Here is a 21,939-nt window from a genome sequence, read left to right as displayed (position 1 = left end):
GACATGTATTTTGTAGCACCGGTTGCATAAGCCACACGACAGCACACCCAACCTAAATGGGCACGAGACACCAATGGTTACTACACAATACATGTATAACACTATATTTGATGGTTTGAACATATTTCATCAAAGTTGTAGAGTAGGTGCCCTCCCTTGACGAGTATTTGGAGGCATCACGTAATAATAACTGAATGGTTGATATGCAACCGCTCAGCTATTATGTGGTTCACAACAGCCTGAAGTGCAAGTCTGAATGCCTGGGCGGGGTGGGAGGGAGGATATGCCATCACTGTTGTTGCTTTGTCTATGAACATTGTTGTATGTGCATTTCTTTTTATTTTAGAAGCATTTTTATTTATGATTCTGTTTTCTGAATAAAAATGATGCTTGAATGATTAAAATAAAATATACATAAATGAAAACATGGTAAATAATGTGGAGAAATGTAAAGTTATGCATTTTGGGATAAATAGATTAGAAGCTGTGTTCCACCTTGATGGAACTCTACTCCAGGAAATAGATGAAGCTAGAGATTTAGAGTTGGTGACAAGTAAAAGTTTAGGGCACATTGCTAAGGTAGCCCATGAGATTACTTGGCTATTGAAGAACCCATTAATAAGTAGAGATAAGGACAGGACTGGTTTTATCATTAGGCAAACCGAGGCAACTGCCTAGGAGCGCTTAATGTGTGTGTGTGTGTGTGTGTATAGAGAGAGAGAGAGAGAGAGAGAGAGAATATATAGGGGCACCTAAATTTTCCTAGCCTAGTGGCATCGGATACTCTCGGATCGGCCCTGGATAAGGAAGGTGTTATTCCTCTTTATAAGGCCTTGATACGCTCATGTCTGGTTTCCCGGATTTCTTGGGGAAGTGGGGGAGAAGATTCAGAGGCATATGACAAAGATGGTGAGTGGCCTATGGAATGTTCTCTCTGAGGGTGGATTTCAGAAGTTGGTTGATATGAGAAAAAAAAAGGGGGATATGATAAAAACATTTAAGTTTCTTAAAGGGTTTTTATAGGATAGATGCAAGGGAAATGTTTCAGCACTTGGCTAGAGGGACCAGAACAAGGGGTCATCTCTGTAAGTTGTGTAACGGTGGTTAGTAGAGGTGTGAGGACTAGATTTTTTGCTTAGGGAATTGTGAATGAGCGGAATGGGTTGCCAGAGTCATTTGCAGTGGCAGCTCGTGGCTTGAAATTATGGGGGTACTGAAACTTTCGAAATATACATACACACTGTAAGTACAGTGTATATGTGTTTGCATAAAATATCAAAATTATGGTAAAAAAATTTTTAAAAAAATAAACATGAAAAAATATTGTTTATTATTGATAAAATTATACAGTTTAAGTATAATTCAAAATAACTTAAAAATAAAATCCATTCCTTTAATTGTAATTAAAGGAATGGATTTAATTGCAATGTCCAAATATTTAAAGAGACAGAGTAAACACGATAAGCACTACGAACACTCTACTGCTGGCAAACTGCATATTAACAACAGTTGGAACTGTGTGGCAGACAGTGCTGCATTATGCTAATAGCTCGCATCTCACTATGACGTGCATATGCTTGCGCACGTAGCAATATGACACTGGTAAACAGTGCTGCTAGCATCCTTCACCCTCCTACTGTAAGTGCTACAAGATGAATTTTTATTATTTTTTATACAAAATAAGAGAATTGTATAGGATTGTTGATAAAATTAAATATTACAAGCAAATGTAAATAAATTAATAAATTTATATATCGAGAAAAATTGGGGTGCTGCAGTTTTGCAGTGCCTATGCACAAGCCTCCCCTGGTCATTTGTGAGTGTTTTGTCTGTTATGTAGGCTCCAGTATGATTTGCATGATAGCCCACCGAGAAATTCTCTCTAGGCTGCTGGCCATACCAGTCAATATTAAAAATATTAGCTGGCATTTCTTAACTGCAGATCACCACTTTTCCTTTCCAGCATTCCACAAACAAGACAAGTGAACAAGACTAATTTCCACATTACTTTCGAATTGAAAATGATCTAGAAAATTTACATGAAACTCTGTACTCATTATTTTTTTTTTCACAAGTGATTTCTCTTTCTGCTATTAATTTTTAATGTCTGCTACTAAGATTTCCCCTCAGAAAACTTTTAGTTAAGAGAGCTAAATTGTTTATAGAATTAATAACTTGAATGAAAAGCAATTAATACACAAGTACTTTTTTTTTATTTATTAGGGCGGAATTCTTACTGCACTTACTGGCGGCTCGCCTTACGGCTCATCACCGCCTGTGCTTGCTTGCGGGTGCGGGCTCCTGCCGTGGGTCGCTCCGTCGACGAGACTTTCTTTAGTCTTTAATCTCCTCCGTCCTGCTAGAGGACCTCTCCTTATGTGCCTCCGTAGCGCAATTGGAAGAACGACGGTACATTGCGCCCTTCGATTGGAATAGGCCTAAGTTCGATTTTCGTCGTGACGGGAGGAATCTTTATCTGGTCGATTTCAATCGAAGGTGAGTTAGCCGATCTCATACGGAGGTAGCAGGGTTTTTTCTCCCGGAAACTCGGGTTTTTCATCCCGCATACATACAAATCGGCCCTTCAGAACACATGCAATTTACAGACAAAAATTACTAGTTGTGGTGGTGTTGGAGGTGGGCGGTAGATGGCGTTGATGGAGATGATTCGTAGTACTTATTATTAGAATGTACACAAGTTTTTCAATCAATTCAAGCTCGCTGTTTTTTTTTTTTTTTTTTTTTTTTTTTTTTTGTCACATGAGGATTAATAGTACTGGTTTCCATAAATTAAGGAGCAAAGAGGAAAATCGCGATAACTCATAGGAAAAAAGGAACAAAAAACATGCAACTTAGGTATATCGTGCAAAAAGTGACGCTACGTTGGTTAACATATACAAATGAGTTGTGCTCAGTGGTATAAGCAAATTAAGGTGTAAGCTTACCTCTAAATAGCAGGTACACTTACACGCGCCATCTTGGCGGTTAGAGCTCGTATCATTTATCAGTAAAAGAGGTAGCTGTATAATGTTCATAGGCATTCATTATTTGCGGAATTCGTAAAGAAAGACTTCCCATGTCCTTTATTATTGGTTGTACTGCTTTATATGTATATTTTTTTATTACATAAATAAATATTGCGATTTTGATAAAATACTGTTATTAATTTTAAAATACGGAAATTGACATTAGATGATGGATACTTGAACATTTAATAACAACCTCTATGCTAAGAAATAGACTTTTAAAGAAAAAAGAAAATACTGTATATATGAAAAATACGAATTATAAATTACAGTACGTATAGTTCCTCTGGTAACGGAATATCTATTTTATGCAGCGGATTCTGTGTGGTTTGCCGCATATCCCTGCAAGCGACCATACGAGATACGGGAACCGCTAAAATTTATCGTTAAGTTTGAAAGTTAAGTTATTGTTTAACAGTATTAATAATTCCCTATTGCTGGCTTAATTTTGATTGATAGAGACTGAATGCTTTAGAATGCCCAAGACCTTTTCCTACTACTCTAGCCACTTTCCCCCCATTTTCTTCCTCTCCTGTCGAAGGGCTCACTTCCATCTTTAATTTCATTCAAGAAATTATTTAGCTCAGGGCTGTCCAAAACATGACTTGGGGTGCGATTTTGTTCGGCCTGCCTGTGGGTTTTGATTTTCACGAGCAAAAAAATAATTCGAGTTGAATGCATATTAGATATTTTAATTCTATCACTAATCGATAATCTCGATGTTGGTAATTTTATTTGGTGTTTTTACATCACTATATATGCCCACGTGTTTTTCAAATATTAGATGTGCTAAAGAAACGTTTGCGCACTGTTTAGTTCTAACGCCATGCTCAGAACGCTCACAGGGAACGTGAGTGCACAGTTAGTATTGTTTGTTCAGTTATTGATGTTGCGTCGCTGATGCTCTCTAAATTACTAGATACGCATTGAATGTGTCCCTCGGATAAATATTTTTCTTTTAATGCGGCCTTTGGATTACCTAAGGTTGAACAGCCCTGATTTAGCTGAAGAATTCAGGTGGCGAGCCATCGTAAAACTAGAGGCCGGCCAAAGTCACCTGTAGGTAGCCAAATGCATGCGAGTTCCAGTCTTTGGAACTAAATCCAATAATCAAAAACAGCATCACAGAGATAGTGAAGCAAGGCCACAGGCTACAATGGCAATGGATGAGTGACCAATATCTCCAGTTATCTGCTTGCCAAAACAGGAGTGCTACCCAAATCAGCTACAATCTGATTTCGCGTCACCTCGAGGAAGTTTTAGGCAACTATTTAAGATGCTTTTGATCAGAAATCATCAATAGTGCTTTCATAATGAAAAAAAAAATTATCTTTTGGTCTTCCATAGAGGGCTTATTGTGGCTTGTCTGATTGGAGCCACGTTTTGAAAACAGCAGAGCTGCTGACTGGTTTTTCAAAAGGTGAGATATCCTAGATATTTAATCAGTGGAAACATAATCCACATTGCTCGTCTAAGAGGTGTAAGTGTGGTCCTAAGATATAGTCTGTCAGGAACGTGATTGCCGTCATCTGAGAAGGTACATGGACAAAGAACTTCCTTTGTGCAGCCAATTGACAAGCATTTAACGAAGGTTGTTCTCGACTCAAATCTCACTGAACTATGCATAGAGAATTCAAGAGGATTGGTATTGGCAGTTGCATGCTTATACAGAAACTGCTGATATCTATCTGTGAAGAACCAGAGAATTCATCTACAGTGGTGTCATATTCTATTGGTGTGGAATAGGTCAACTAATACTGTTGAAAGGTCGGGTCAAGTGGCCTCCAAGGAATATCTGAACATTGTTACCTTTTGAGTCCATCCAGCAGTGTTGACTTTTTATCCAGCAGGTGACGGTTTCATGGACGACAATACTACTTCAGCAAGCATGCGGTTACTTCCACCATCTTTCCTGGACCACCACAAAATCCAGATCTGAACTCTGTTGAGAATGTATAGAACATGTTAGAAAAACATCTGGAAGTGAAGTCCTCCTCTGTCAAATGTGAGCCAGTTAAAGGATTGTCTGGTGAATGATTGGTATGTTGCAATCCAACACCTTGTGAAATCTATGCCAAACTGCATATGTCCTACACAATATTCAGTAAGTTTCTAATTCAGTGGCTGGTGTATGCTACGCATACTAGGGCTTGCTTTGATCTGGAGAAAACCAGTGACATGTATCTTCCCTTTAATGTGTAAAACGGGACATTTATTGTAGAGGGAGTGTGGTGTGCTGGGGAAGAATCGACTTGCATTTGCTCCCTAGCAGAACCAACCACAACTGCTGCAACATATATAGAGATGGTCTGTATGTGGGTGCGATAAGTGACACATTTATCCTATACTATAATCCTCTTTATCTAGCGAAGCTCGTGAACCAATATCTTCAAAAACAGATTATCGTACCTATGGATTGGCTAGTATTCTTCCAACAATCCTATCGAGCACATCTTTAATGCTCTAGGGCAGTGGTGGCGAACCTATGGCACGCTCGAGAATTTTGCTGGCACGTCAACGATTTAAATATGATATCCTTTTATACGCTTATAAATTATTCCTTTTTTTTTTTTTAATTGTTAGAATATGTACAAGTTAAATTTTGTTTTACAGGAGAGAGCAGCTATGAAGACATGAATTTGATTGGTGCGGTATTAACAAAAGATCACGTGATCCAAAGACAAATGGAACCTGCAATTTTTGAGTTGAAATGCTAATTCTCTTCAACCGAATTCCATAACATCTGCAACTGTCATAACAACATTCACCATATATTTCTTAGTTTTAAGATATTCACGATGTGGTGTCGTTTATCGTTCCGACAGAACTTCTCATTACCGGTGGGCTCAACTCACACAAAGTTTCAACCCTTGGTTGATTTTTATTGCTGCTTGTTTGCGTTTGAGCTGGAAGGGGAACTCACACAAGCATTTTATATGGCATGTTTCAATTCGTGGTAGAATTTTATTTGAAGTTTTAGATACTGTGTTTCCGGTGCAAAATACGGTTTTACTGCAGGTAGTTTCTGTGAGAGGGGTACGTGTGATTCATTAGTTATCACTATTTTTATTGCAGTTGTCTCTAATTGCACTATTTGTTGAGAAATATATTACACAGACTGCAAAAGCCTCTGTACCTTATTCAGGGATACAATAAAACTATTTTTGTTTTCTTGCTTCTACAGTATATAATGGCTGTTGGGGAGGGCGTGTTGTTTTTTTGTGTGGGAGGTATATATGCAAAACCTTTTAATGTCTTTTTTCGTAAAGTGAAATCAGGGGTGCCAGTTATACGCGAGAGCAAGTTATATTTGACGGTAAGCGGACGCCAACAAATCGACATCTTTCTACTGCTCCGCTTTTTTTCTTTCTTCAAACCAACATCATTAAAATCAATTTTATACTGAATAATATTATACATTTTTGATGATCAGAATGGGATATGTCAATGAAACTTACCAGAAGTTAATTTAATGATGTTGGCCTGAGGAAACTACAATATTGAAGCATTAGTCCTGTGATTGATAACTAATTTAAATGCGTACTTTTATATTTGTCAACATGCTACACCGTATACATTAAGTGTATTAATACTCTTTATGATTATGCCATAATTAATTATTAATACTTATTTACTAAAATAAATAGCCAAAAGGCTTCACATCGGCGATAAAAAAATTATATAAATTAAGTGGATATTAAATCCAACATTATTTCAAAGCCGACTACAGAAACTATGGACGTTTCGTGCGAAATTTGACCAGAGATCTTACGGGAATACACTCGCCGCCATACTACGAGTTTTCCTAACCGCTAGAGCAGTGTTTCTCAACCTTTTTTGGATCATGCTCCCCTCAACGTCTCAAAGATTTTGATGCTTCCCTCTAGCATCAAAATTAGCATTATACTTTTTCAGCCAAGTTCTGAAAAAATATAATATAAATATGTACATATTCAAATTGCCCCCAAAATATTCAAATTGCCCCACTTTGAGAAACACTGTGCTATAGCAACTGGTAGTATGACAGCTAGTGTATTCCCATATGTTCGCTAGTCAAATTTCCCACGAAAATTCTATAGTTACTGTAGTCGGCTTTAAAATAATGTTGGATTTAATATCCACTTAATTTATATAATATTAATACTCATGTTAGTTTAATGTATGAACTTTAAAAAAATGGGAGCGGTATTTACGAGTAAGTTTGTTGGTACTGAGCCCTCTAATACAGTAAGAATAAATAAAAATACAGTCTTATAGAAAAAAAATTGAGAACGACTGATCCTGATAGCATCCCCTGACTTTTCCCTTTTCTAATCGCACGTGCGTTTATTATGCATTTCGCACCGCGCATCCGCCAGTAGGCAGAAATAAGCAGCGGCAAGTGCATTATTGTTGCGTATGTGCAATGTTTTGTTGCTACTGTAAATGGGAATAATAAAGATTGTTTAATTTAGGCATATAATAAAATGTTGATCTTTTTGAAACTATTAAAAATGCTTTTCATTTAAGTTTTGAGTTATTTTGTTGCAGTTCTACTGAACATGGCTGGCGAAAATAAAAAACAAAAATTATCACAGTCAAGCAGCAGAGAGTTCCAAAGCTGGTGGATTGAAGAGTATAGCATGATTAATAAAGACAATAAAGCTATATGCGTTTTATGTTCCGGAGCAGTTGTGTGCAGAATCGTCAGTAAAACAGCATTATGAGACAAACCATAAATCGCCCCTTGAGAAAAGCAAGGACGAACAGAAAGAATTTATTGCTCGGGCAATTAAAAATAGGAATATCCAGTCAACAACCCTAATGAAATTTATCGACAGTCGTTCAAATATAACTGCTGCTAGTTTTTTTTTTTTTTTGCCTCAAATGTAATTGCCAAACACGGGAAACCTTTCAGTGATGGAGAATATATAAAAGAAGCATGGTTAAAATGAGCACCAGTTCTCTTTGAAGATTTTGAAAACAAGGAAAAGATTATTTAAAGAACAAAAACTATGCTTTTGGCTAGAAACACGGTGAAAGATAGAATCATAGAAATGGCTAAAAATATAACTCATCAGCAAAATAACAGATATAAAATCTTCTGGTTTAATTTCTCTTTGTCTTGATGAGAGTACTGACATAACTGGGTCAGATCGTTTAGCAATTTTTATTCGTTATTGTGTTGGGAATAACATCAAAGAAGAATTGATAAGGTTAACATCATTAGTAACAATAACAAATGGAATAGATATTTGCAACGCAGCTGTAAATCCACTTCCTGACAGAGGTATAGATCCCTCCAAAATTGTATCAGTAACTACTGATGATGCTTGCAGTATGACTGGAGAGGAATATGAGTTCGTCAGTTTATTTACCAAACGTATTGGACATTCAGTTCTCGGTTTTGATTGTATTATACATCAGCAGGTTTTATGCGCAAAGGCTAGTTTCAAGCCACTGGAAGATATTATGAGTATTGTAACAAAATTGGTCAATTTTATATCGGCACGCGCTTTACATAAACGAAAAATTATAGAATTATTAAGTGAGGTAAACTCGGTGTACAATGGTTTACTTATGTACAACAACGTCCGATGGTTTAGTCGTGGGAAAGTTCTCCAAAGATTTGTTGAGTGTTTAGATGAAGTCAGACTTTTTGTACATAATGAGAAAATCATTGAAAAATACAATCAATTAATGAACGTCGAATGGCTTTCGAAATTAATGTTTTTTACTGATTTGTGTTTGAATTTAAATGAAATAAATGTTAAACTGCAAGGTGATAAGACAATTATTGTCATGTTTGATTTAATCAAAGCATTCGAAGCAAAATTACAAATTTTTAATCGTGACGCTATTTCCAATACCATCCGATATTTTCCAAATACAAAAAATATTTTGGAGATCTAGAATCCCATGAAAAATCAAATCAAGTTAAATTGACAAAAGTATTTTCGATAGTTAAAAAAAAAAAAAAAAAAAAAAAAAAAAAAAAAAAATCAGCTAACGCCTTTTTATTCCCGTATACGGGAGTAGGCGAGGCCATTTAGCCCTATCTAACTTTTGGAGACTGAGTGGGCAGTTCAATCTCCACTGGTACCCAATCAGAGACAGATGGCCCAAGGCTATCACTAATTAAACAGTACACAGTGAAAAGAGACGGCTCAAATGTGCCGCCATCTCGTGGTCCCTAACCCTAACACAATATATTTTAATGTCTGAAATAATGTGGGTTCTACGATTGATTTTCTTGAGTTTACAGGACGAAAAACCCGAGTTTCCGGGAGGAAAAACCTGCTTGCCCGTGCCAGAGATCGACTAACTCGGGAACCGGTCGAAAAAAGGCTTAGAAAAATTTCCTCTAGTCGCCGACTAGACTCGAAACCAAGACTTCCTTCGTGCGGCCAAGCGTGGTGGTGTGCAAACGCCACATCCACTGAGCTACACAGGCTCTTAGTTATTCAGTCGATAATCAACGAATTTTCTTCAAGATTTACGCAGTTCAGGCAATTTGCAGAGACATCAAAATTTATTTTGCATCCGGATACATCAACAGATAAACTCAATTTCGAGATTTTCGAGTGGCTGAATTTTGAAGATATAGATGTGCAACTAATCGATTTTCAATCTAGTTCTATATGGAAACAAAAGTTTGTCGATTTGAGAAATGACTTGGAAATAATGGAAAATGATCGATTATTTGAGCGCAATTAAAAAGAATGCAGAAGAGGAAATATTGAGAACTTGGAATGCCATTCCTGAAACCTTTTGTTAAAAAAACTAGCGTTGACTATCTTATCAATTTTTTTCTCTACATATGCTTGTGAGTCATCATTTTTCGAAATGAATTTTATAAAAGACAGTTTAAGAAATAGAATGACTGATGAATCTAGTTCCACGTGTGTATTACTAAAAGTGACAAAATATGAACCTGATATAAAGCATTTGGCATTCTAATGTACAACAGCAAAAATCTCATTAATAAATTGATATTGATAAAAGGTTGATATTGATTTGTAAACAATGTATATGTCAAATTATGAGTTCATTTTTATGAAATTCTATGTTAATTTTTAAACTTGTCTCAATAAAATTCTGCAATTAATTAATCTTGTATTAATTAGTTGCTGACGTGCCCGGCACATCAGCAACTTGATTTGTAAACTTTTGGCACGCGCGGCACATCAGCAACTCGATTTGTAAACTTTTGTCACGCGGACATGAAAAGGTTAGCCACTACGGCTCTAGGGCAGTGTTTCTCAAACTTCAATATCTGCGTACCGCTTCTTAAATTTTCATTATTACCAAGTACCCCTTTATCAAAATAATAATAATAATAAATAGTATATTTCATTGTAAATGTCTATTATATTTGCATTTATACAGGGTGTTCGGGATAAATTTGACAGTTTCGTAAGGAAAAAGAAAATCTTCTTTGTATCTATTAAATTTAATGAATTGACAAAAAAACATTACAGGCAGAGTTAATTACAATACTATCAACAAGATTTACTCAAAATAACCACCATTAGCATCGATCACAGCTTCAATTCTGCTTCGGAACCTCGAACAAGCTGATGCTACAGTCTCCCTGGGAAGGGCCGCAAAAACTGTTTTAATTTTATCCATTAACTGGGCTTTTGTATTACTGGAAGTGCGATTGGTGTCTTTTTCAACTGCGCCCCATACAAAATAATCCATGGGGTTAAGGTCTGGGGAGTTTGGAGGCCAAACATTTGGACTGGTGAAGTCGTAGAAATTTTCAGACAACCATTTTTGACTTTTCCCAGAGGTGTGGCAAGGGGCCGAATCCTGCTGCCATACATACGGCCTACCATTGGCTACCCTTGTTATCCAGGGCTTGACTACAGTTAGCAACTCCACGAACAAAGCCCGAATTCCAATGCCAGGGTTCTTCAACACCTGTTCCTGCAGATTTGCGAGGAATTCTGCTGTACGAACGCAATCAGATCGTCTGCTAGGGATCTTTCTTCTTGCTACATCCTCGTAGTCACCATTGCAAGTCTCTAGTTCATGCCTGATTGTTTTTACTGTATTCAGGGAGCATTGGGCAGCAGTCGTAATATCCTTATTTTGATGGCGGGCACGAATCATCATGATACAAGTTATTCTCTTCCATGATTCAGGTGGGTTCCAGCTATCCATCCTTTCTGACATCTTGTATATGAATGAAGAAGGGTCCAAACTTTTAAATGAAGAGAAGTGTGTGTTAATACATGTAACTTACGGAAAAATATAATTAATTATAAATATGTCAAATTTATCCCGAACACCCTGTATGTTTATGTGAACAAAAAATAAGATTTTTAATAGAACAAAATTTGGAATAGGTTCCTCTTCATTTTCCGTCCATAAAAATCCACATTTCAAGTAACTCATATCATACCTACGAAGATTTTTTATCTTCTTCCTAGTTGGTTCTCTAGAGATGTCAGATGACACACCCTTATCAATTTCATTTGCATTTATATGTTTATGTGAACAAAAAATAAGATTTATTTTTAATAGAACAAAATTTGGAATAGGTTCCTCTTCAGTTTCCGTCCATAAAAATCCACATTTCAAGTAATTCATATCATACCTACGAAGATTTTTTATCTTCTTCCTAGTTGGTTCTCTAGAGATGTCAGATGATACACCCTTATCAATTTCATTTGAACCAGATACAATATCAACATTTTCTTGTTGCTTACAACTACTTGTAATTGCTGTACAGGGCCGTATTCATGGGTGTGCGAACGGTGCGGTGGCACAGGGCCCTGCGCCAATTGGAAAAAAGAAAATTAATTTTTTTAAATTATTATATAAATTGATTCAGCTATGAATTCAGCTAACGCCTTTTTATTCCCGTATACGGGAGTAGGCGAGGCCATTTAGCTCTATCTAACTTTTGGAGACTGAGTGGGCAGTTCAATCTCCACTGGTACCCAATCAGAGAGATGGCCCAATATCATTAATTAAGCGGTACGCAGTGAAGAGAGACGGCTCAAATGTGCCGCCATCTCGTGGTACCTAACCCTAACACAATATATTTAATGTCTGAAATAAAGTGGGTTCTACGGTCGATTTTTCTTGAGTTTTACAGGACGAAAAACCCGAGTTTCCGGGAGGAAGAACCTGCTCGCCCGTGCCAGAGATCGACTAACTCGGGAACCGGTCGAAAAAAGGCTTAGAAAAATTTCCTCTAGTCGCCGACTAGACTCGAAACCAAGCCTTCCTTCGTGCGGCCAAGCGCGGTGGTATGCAAACGCCACATCCACTGAGCTACACAGGCTTTTAATTATTAAATATACAGGCTTTTTTGTGCGCCAAATTTGCACAAACTGAAGAAACTGCAATGACTTCATCCATCTCTGCTCCCCTAGCCCAATATTTTCGAACAGCAGCACATATTAACATCTTTCTCTCAAGTTTTTCTCGTGGTTCAATTATGTATCGACATCATTACAATCTGGAACTCTCCTTGTGGACTTAAGTCTTTTCTTCAGAATCAATTGCCCATCGAAGAATTAAATTTACTCCAGAAGACTTTCCAAGTCACATATTTTATTCCCCACACAATATTTTAGAACAAGAATTGATATCAATTAAATCCACTTTCTTCTCTAATGATTATCACTATGATCTCATCTGTATAATAATAAACAGCCATGGCATCCATCTTCTCAGGAATGAACATTTCAAGAGTCTACCCCTTATATCAAATTTGTCAAAGATCCAGGCTTCTGCATCAAATAAATCTTTTTTCTTCCATCCTGTTTATAAATTAGGGTCTTCACTGTGCTTCCCAAAAAGTCAGTTTCCTTCTCTTTTCCATTCAGGAATATATATCATATATTCTTAGTCTTACACGTTATGAAAATAACTTTTCCTAATCGCTCTCATATTAAGACAGCCTAATAATTGTATGCAATTTAGAAGAGATATCCAATTAGTACATCGATCTGATTTCATGCCACACTTCTCTTGGTTCATGTGTTCACGTTATGCAAACATAATCTCCTCTGGAATAAGAATTAATATCAGTTTTGTCTGTTAGCTCAGTGGAAGTGCCACGTCCTTTCTGCGGCGCTAGATCGCCCCAAGAGAGAGAGAGAGAGCGTCGTAAGTTCAATACTAGTCGCCGAGTAGAGTTAGTCGATCTCTGGCACGAGCAAGCGGGTTTTTCTTCCCATAAACTCAAGAAAATCGACCACAGCACCTACACTATTTTCAGACAGTTAAACATAGTGTTAAGATTAGGGACCACGAGATAGTGGCATTTGATAATCGCCTCTCTACACTGAAAGCCATCTACAATTAGTTATAATCTTGGGTATGCTATCTCTGACTGGCTACCGGCGGAGTTTGAACCCCCCCTCCTATCAATCTCCAAAAAAGTTCGAGGGCTAAATTGGTATCGCCCACTCCATATATGAGAATAAAAGCCGTTAACTAGTTTTTTTTTTTTTTTTAAATTGGATCTGATGATCTACTTTCCTGTTTGCTATAATTCTAATGTCATTCATAAAATAAACTGCAATGAACCTCTTACTCTTCTGGAAGACACTTTGGGTCTTAGAAGACATTCAAGTCTAACGTTTGTCAGAAAATCTCTTTCGTGTGTCAATTAAATCCTTCAGGTCTTCCATATTTTCTGTGATCCTCGAAGGATCAACTTTTATCCCCACGCAGGACTATACCAGATTCTTTCTTGTGTAATCTTTTGTATCATGGCCAAATAGGTAACACAAAGATCAGCATTACATTAGATCCCAAATATATTCTCCTTTTGGAGATTGAGGGGAGAATCAATCTCCACTGTGACATTAAACGGCATCTGGCGAAGTGATTACTGCAAAACATTGTGCGAAATAGCGTGGGTTCTAGGATCGAGTTTATCGAATGAAGAACTCTAGTTTACGGATTAAATTCTATTAGTCTCATAAATCATGCCAATTATGTAACTTTTTTTTCCAGGCACAGGATTCATTGCATAAAGACAAAAATTTTGCATTCAAGTCGCCATTCCCTTTTAAATAGATATATAAAGGAAATGGTGAAGTTCTTATTCATCAGCCAAAACTAAACAGGAATGACTGATTCTTTCCCGTTTGGAAAATTATCTTATCTCACTGTTGTTTATTATTCACCATTCTTGAATTAAAAAAAAAGATTTTAGTTTATTAGTATATGGTATGGACGATTTCAAGGGTTAAGAGGTGTGTGTGTGTGTATTGCGGCGGGGGGATCATTGCTGGCTAACTGTCTCGTTTCGTATTCCTATGCATTATGTCTGTGAACTACAGTCGATTTCTGGTTAACACACTCGAATTTTCGGAAAGAAATATCTCGTTTATCTGGACCAAAGATCATCAGAAACCCGCTGAAATTCTAGAAAAAGTTGCTCTTGCCCCATGAATTTTCTACTTGAACTTATTTCATGACCCCTCCAGGTAGTCCAAAATCTAATTGAGGGATGGCACTCACTCTACAAATCTTCGTCTCCACCACTTAATTCACAAACTACATTATTCACATTTGCATTATAAAGACGAAACTACATCGAGGCAAGCAAATTAGATTATCATGGGAGGCATGGTGAGAATTGATAAGTTAAGCTGAGGTATAGTCCGACCACATAAGCAAGCGCTCTTTGGCAGACTGCTAAGAGTCAATTCATCTTAAAGGGAAGAAAGAAATAAGGCGATGTACGAATTGGTAACCAAAACGCGAAATCACGTGCTTTATACGTAAAATTTTCCAACTGTGATAAAAGCAAAATAGTTACCACTTTAAAAACTACAATGCTCATAAAAGAGAAGTTAATTTTCCGACACGTAATAAACAACTCATCCCACAATACGGATTACCCTATAATCGAAATGGATTCTCCTTTTGCCATGCACAGAAGTATCTCACATCTGTGGGGGTACTATATACACAAACATGATAATAATAGTCAGTGAGCATGACTATGAATTTGGTGCACAGGCGAACCTGTAAGTTTTGGGTTCTGAGTGTGTGGACGAGAAACAGAAAATTGAGGAACTGAAAACTTGATCTTTTGCAGAAGATTGTGAATCTTCCACAATGAATCTTCTAACTTCCAAGTCTTGGAATATACAGCAACACTCAGATTCAACCTAATTTAAATAAACAAATCCAGATGTATATAAAACATCCCAAAATTTGGGAAACAATAAATGTCAGAGTTAAAATCACTTACAAATGCCCATAAAGGGTGCACCACCTAGATAGGACTGTAGAGGCACCCCGTGTTTCACTGAGTATTGTGTTACAAGTGTTATTTGTGAAGATGTCTCAGTGTGAGACGAAATATTGGAAGCATTATTAGTTTTAAATCATTTCTTACTTCTGTTAATACTCCATTAAACTTCCAACATGTCCTGACGCACATCTTCGATAGGGTCATATAAGGGGACCAGAAAGTAATCAATTTCTTGAATTACATTTTTAATATAAATTTTATTTTTTATTCAAGAAAAAAATTAACATTATTCAATTATATAATCACCATCGTTAATTATAACTGTATTCCAACGATCTAAGTTTAGAATTCCTTTTTTGAAAACTTTTTATTTTGGAGGCAAAAAATGATATCAAGCTCCTTTGTACATCATCTTGCGAATGGAAGTTTTATTTCTTATGCTGTGTTCTAAGGACCTGAATAAGTGAGTCACTAGGGGCAATATCCAGTGAATATGGAGGATGTGGTAGAAGTTCCCATCCTGCCTAATTTTTTCTTGAGTCATTCTTGCAGAATGTGGTTTTGCATTATCTTGCTGCAAAATTACCCCTTTTCTATTGACAAGCACAGGACGTTTGATTAACAATGCTTGATGTAGTCGCTCTAATTGTTCACAGTAGATGGCAGCTGTGATAGTCTTACTTTTTCCCATGAGTTTCGTAATGAATAATTCCATGAATATCCCACCAAACGCACAACAGAACCTTTTGTGGATGAAGTCCATCTTTAGGTGTTAAAATTGGAGTTTGATTTGGAGAAAGCCAGTTTTTTGCGTTTAATATTCTTATACAGCATCCATTTTTCGTCACCAGTTACAACTCGTTCCAAAAAGGGGTCTGTCTGATCAACAATGAATTGCAAACCGTCTATCTCTGTGCTTTGTTGTCTGACAGTTCATACAGTACCCATACACCCTGTTTAACCCCTTAACATACAAAGACGTCTTTTGTTTATTGCACCAAAATTGATTTTGAATTTTAGTTTCACATATAAATACAACCGAATATAGACGCTAGACAATCTTGTGCCTATTTCCTTTCAGCCGAGAAAAGTTGCAAACGGCTTGTATCTATCGGCTATTTCGTTTGCACAAATTCATCATTATTTTTCAAATAATGAATTTGATCCAGTAAATCACCCTCGCCAAAAACACTGGCAGAAAAACGACCGCTTTCTGATTTTTAATCGGTACGTTAAGGGGTTAAGAACCTTGCCACTCTTATGTGATCTTGGACAGTTGACCATGATGAATTAAGTTTCTCGGCTAATTCTTGTATGGCTTGTTTTGGATCTGATTCAACGAGTCTTAAGAGTAAGGTCTTCCAGCTCGAGGACGATCAGATATTAAAAATTTTTTTTCTGCAAATCTCCTAAACCATCGCTGACATTTGTTAACCTTCAATACGTCTCCATAAATTAAGCAAATGATTTTGGTAGCATTCTTTCCTTGGTGAAACAGAAATACAATGACGTAAATGCTGCTCTTCAACTTTAGTCTGCCATATTAAAAATAATCTGAAATTAAAAAATAAAAGATTTTTTTAAATAAAAATCAAATTTAATAATTTGTGTTATTTAAAAAAAAAAATAAAAAAAAAATCGGCTAAAAATGAACAATTAAAAATAATTGATGACTTTCCTGTCCCACTTATACAAGGCCTTCTATGACCCTATCGCATGCAGATTTGGCGGCATGGGTTCTGAAGGGATTAGAAAAAAAGAAAAGGAAAAATAGTAATATGTTCGCATGGTTAGCCTTGTGGCTGTAAGCTTCACAACCATATGCTTGGGGAAAGAGTGTCCTAGATTAGATTCCCGTCGGTGATGTAAAAAACTGAAGGATCTTCCAGTCATAGCCAATTGAGCGTGGACAGTAGGGTTTTTCATCCTGCAAAGCAGGCAAACCGGCCTTAAGAACCCAACACTACAGGACATAGGATGCACCAGAGAGTGGGGCTGACCACCTTATCCTGTGAACGGTTTGTGGATATTGTTCCTCTGTATCGAGTCTTGATAAGACTCCATCTTGACTACTGTGCCCATATCTGGGTGCCAGTTTCTTCTTGATGGGGAGGAGGTAGAGAGGATCCAGAGGAGAGTGACCACGATGATAGCAAGACTATGGAATGAACCTTATGAAAACAGGTTGAAGATTTGTGAGTTGCAGACATTGGTTGATAGGCAGAAGAGGGGGTGATATGATTGAGACATTCAAATTATTGAAGGTTTTCTATAAGATTAATTCAGAGAATATTTTTCAGAATAGGTCTGGTGGTAGGACTAGGGGCCATCCATGGAAACTGGGCAAGAGTGTGGTTGGCAAAAGTGTTAGAACTAGGTTTTTTGCATGGAGAGTGGTCAATGAGTAGAATAAATTGCCAGAGTCTGTTGTGGATACCATGACTGTGAATGGGTTCAAGGCAAGGTATGATTGATACTGTGTAGAAACTGAATAGTTATGATGTTTAGGGCCTCCCTCGATGAGTCTCCTTGGAGTTGCCCGTAATAATATCTTAAGAAAATTTCTTAGAACTACACAAAATACTAGCAGATGATACCCAAACAAAATTAGAAAAGCTTTCAATACAAATCTCTGCACTTAAGAGAATTAACCATAAATTTAAGCAGCATTTCTTTTAATAACTGAATCACCACTACACACAGACTATTACAATAATTATAGACTAGGCATGATCATTCTGAAGTATGGCTTGAAGAACATCTAGTATTAAAATATTAAATAAAGTATCAGTGTGTACCAAACCTCAAAATTAGAATATAGTACTTCCTTAATATATAAAATTTGCAGACAAAAGGAGTCTTTGACTATTTTTTTTTTTTAATTTAAATAAATCCTTCTTAAAACCTTTTTCTTAGCTAATTTCAGAGTTGGTTACAGTGAGCTGGTATTTTTCAATTGGAAGACATCTGATCCTTTAACACGGGAATCTTGGAAGAATCAACCACAGAAATTATGCATGTACACATGCAATAAATATATTATTAGGAACAAGAAATTACCAGCCTGATTGGCCGAGTGGTTAACAGATCCGCTCTCCAGCCAAAAGGTTGCTGGTTTCAAATCCTGCCTTGTTCATGGATGTTTGTGATTGTCTGTGGGAATACTAGTAGTCGTCAGCAGTAGATGGCACTGGTTTAGTTACGACTAGTTGAAGTTGGTGGAGACAGAGTTGTGGAGTGGGTGCCCTCCCTCGACGAGTCTTGGGACTCCCTGAAGGTGTCATAATAATAAAAAAATGTGGCAAGTACCTGCCATCGCAGTAGTGTAATCACTACTAAAATGTTTTTATCTTCATTATTTGGGAATTTTTTTTGATTATCTACACACTTTCTCTCTTTCTGCTTACACTTGGATAATGGATTAAACCAAGTATATAATTTCTTCATATCTTTAATTTATAATATAACCAAGTGAAAAACTTTCAAAAACTATCTCTAAGCCAGAGTATTTTTAATAATAAGGTGCAACACCTTTTGGCAACTGGTATATGGAAATATGAACTTCTGCATCACTTCCATCTCGGTATCACCATTTCTGGGTCTGGCTCCCACTGATGAGATTAAATAAAGGACGAAATCAGTCTGGGTAGCGACCTTACCCTTAATGCATAGCATTATACACGTCTGCAAGGAGCTGTGCTCTGCATTATGGAATACTGAGGTAAGTGATGATAACTCATACCACCTTTGCCACAAGTTGCCCCAGTCCTGAAAGATACTTCAGGCACAAACTTCATTTGCTTAACTATTAGGATAATGGATTAAAAAAGTATATAATTTCTTGGCATCTTTAATTTGCACACTCTCTCTCTCTCCATGTTTCAGATCTGCGACTATTCAATTACTAAATTCTTCCTTAAGTTCATTTTTACTGATTGCTTTCCAAGTACTTTCCTCCATTTTTCACTTTTTCAACAGCCTCCTGAATATTTTCTCTATATAAGAGCACATGGGCTAAGTCAATATATTCTTTATGTTTTATCAATGATTTAACTCGGGAATCTTGGAAGAATCAACCACAGAAATTATGACATATATATGTTATGAACTACAATAAATACATAAGAAATGTGGCAGGTACCTGCCATGGGCATGTAAGGTTGGGCTTTTCACACTCTTACACATTTTTCTTTTTTCCTAACGGGTAAAGTGTCTTCATTAATAGACAGGATGTATAAGAATTACAGTTCGGAAATTTCACACAACTATATTGAGGTTGGATTGGTTTTTAAGATTCACAGCTGAATTTCTAAGGTCTTTCATGTTTGCACTTAGTATGGTAAAGCATAATTTTTTAAAAATTTGATTCTGTGCAAACTATGGTCTTAGACTTAAATGACAATTTATGTTCTTCCAGATGGATGATGATAGATCTAACAGCATGCCCATAAGACAGGATGCAACTATGAGAAACCAAGTTGGGAGGGTGTTAGTCTTTAGAGGAACAGATAACGACAGCTGCTTGATATAGTGTTTGAAAGCAGGGCAAATATATTCCTGCACTGCTGTTTTTTTTTTTTTTTTTTTTTTTTTTTGAGGTGCTCCAAGTATAGTGATCATAGTAATGATATTACTAATCCCTATGTAGAAAAGAAGGAATATTTTGTAACATCTATTAGAATTATAGCCATTAAGTAATGTGAGGAATATAGTTTAGTTCAGCTATTTGGGAAAGGAGACTAAAAGCATTTAAGTTTTTGTAAGATCAGAAGATTACATTTTTGAGTAATCTTTTTAATGTCTTTTGCCTGAGAGTTAGTAGAGGGACAATATAGATTCATCACCATTAGTGTTCTGTCTCTTGACAGGTCCAATGGTATAACTCAGCAGATTCCCTTCCCCCAATTTCCTCTCTCTTTTGCTTCCTCCTTCATTTCCTGATATCTTCTTGTTCCCATTATATCATCAAGCATCGTTAGTCGTCTTCTTCCTCTTGGTCGCTTTCCTTCAATTTTCCCTTCTATCATTCTTTTCAGTGGGCTGTCTCCTCTTAATACATGTCCTATCCAGTTATGCTTTCTTCTTCTTATGGTCTTTAGTAAATTCCTTTCTTCTTCAACTCTTTGTAATACTTCATTGGTGATTTTTTTCAGTTCACTTTATTTTCTCCATAACCACATTTCAAATGCCTCCAACATTTTAGCCTAATTGTCCATGTTTCTGACCCATATAAGGTCATACTCCAAATATAGCACTTAAGCCTTTTCTTTAGATTTTTATTCATTTTATTAATAAAATATAGATTACCTAAAATCAATTAAGCTAATAACCTAGCAACCCATAATATCTACTATAAGATGGAAGGTTATTACTTTCAGACCTCCAAGTTTCCCCTTCTTTCAGATTAATTAACTAAAACAACTGACTATGCTTTTTATTTAAAAGATCTTATCCATTTCAAAAGTATCCAAAATGTAAGTTTAATCAATACTGATTTCATTCCATGGTTAGGGCATCCCTTCTCTATTCACCAATATCCCCTAATTTATCTCTTTATCATTAATTAAAATGTTTTTCCCTGGCATGACTGATTGTATGGGTTTGCCTCTCACCTCATGTAATCAAATTTTAACATTTTGAAAAATATGCTCTTCACATGAAAATTTTTACACCTGTCTGGCTAAGACACAATGATATGTTTTCAATTTGGCTATATAAATACATTCCTCCTCAATAGCCAGTGCTTCAGAATCCAGTTTACTATAGAAAAGAAACCACAAATAGTCTGGCCTTCACAGATGCTTATATTGCACATCTCCTAATAGACCTACTTCAATCTGATAAGTACATTTAAACTTCATACTCCCCACTTCCACCATTCCCAACAATATGGTATTATAAAAACTCCACTCAACAGAACCATCAACCTCTGTTCTAATCAGGCTCGTCTTGCAGCTGAACTTAATATTTGTCATACCTTTCTATCTAATGGTTACAGTTCTCAGAGAATAGAAAATATTTGTCCTCTCTCTATTCTTTCAATGCTATGTTTATTGCACCACAGAAAATACAGCCAGAAAGTTAAAGAAATATATGTATTGATTAAAAGCTGGCTGCCATTATCTGCTCCAATATTTAAACTGACTTCCTTTCCTCTTTGTTTGAGATACTTTCATATGCTACTCTTATTCCAAACAAACTAGATTTGTTTATGTCTGTCATTGAAGAACACAAGAAATACATCTACTATCACAATTACAGTTAGTCATATACACTGTCGGTGCCAAGTTATTTTGCGACATAGGCAAAGTTTACAAGTGCACCCCTTATTTCTTAAACTAAAATGTTTCTAATTAACACTAACAAAATAAAAGTGTGATATATGCAAGTATACTTGAGAAACGGTTGAAAAGAATTGTGGAAGAAAAGCTTGGTGAAGAACAAGCTGGATTCCAGTCAAACGAGGCTGTCAGGATCAGATCTTCACTTTACGAGAAATAGTGGAGAAATCATGGGAATATAACAAAGATCTGTATTTAAGTTTTGTCAATTTGGAAAAGGCATATGACAAGGTGTCAAGAGAGAAGCTATTCAATACGCTACAGTTATATGGTGTCAATGGGGCATTATATCAAGTAATACTTAGTCTTTATTTGAGTTGTAAGTCAGCAGTTAGAATTGAAGCAAGAACAGGAAGAT

The sequence above is a fragment of the Typopeltis vanoorti genome, chromosome 4 (genome assembly GCF_054136105.1).
Source record: "Typopeltis vanoorti isolate ZY-2024b chromosome 4, IOZ_Tvanoo_1.0, whole genome shotgun sequence".
Classification (NCBI taxonomy): domain Eukaryota; kingdom Metazoa; phylum Arthropoda; class Arachnida; order Uropygi; family Thelyphonidae; genus Typopeltis; species Typopeltis vanoorti.
Note: the sequence above shows the minus strand (reverse complement) of the source record.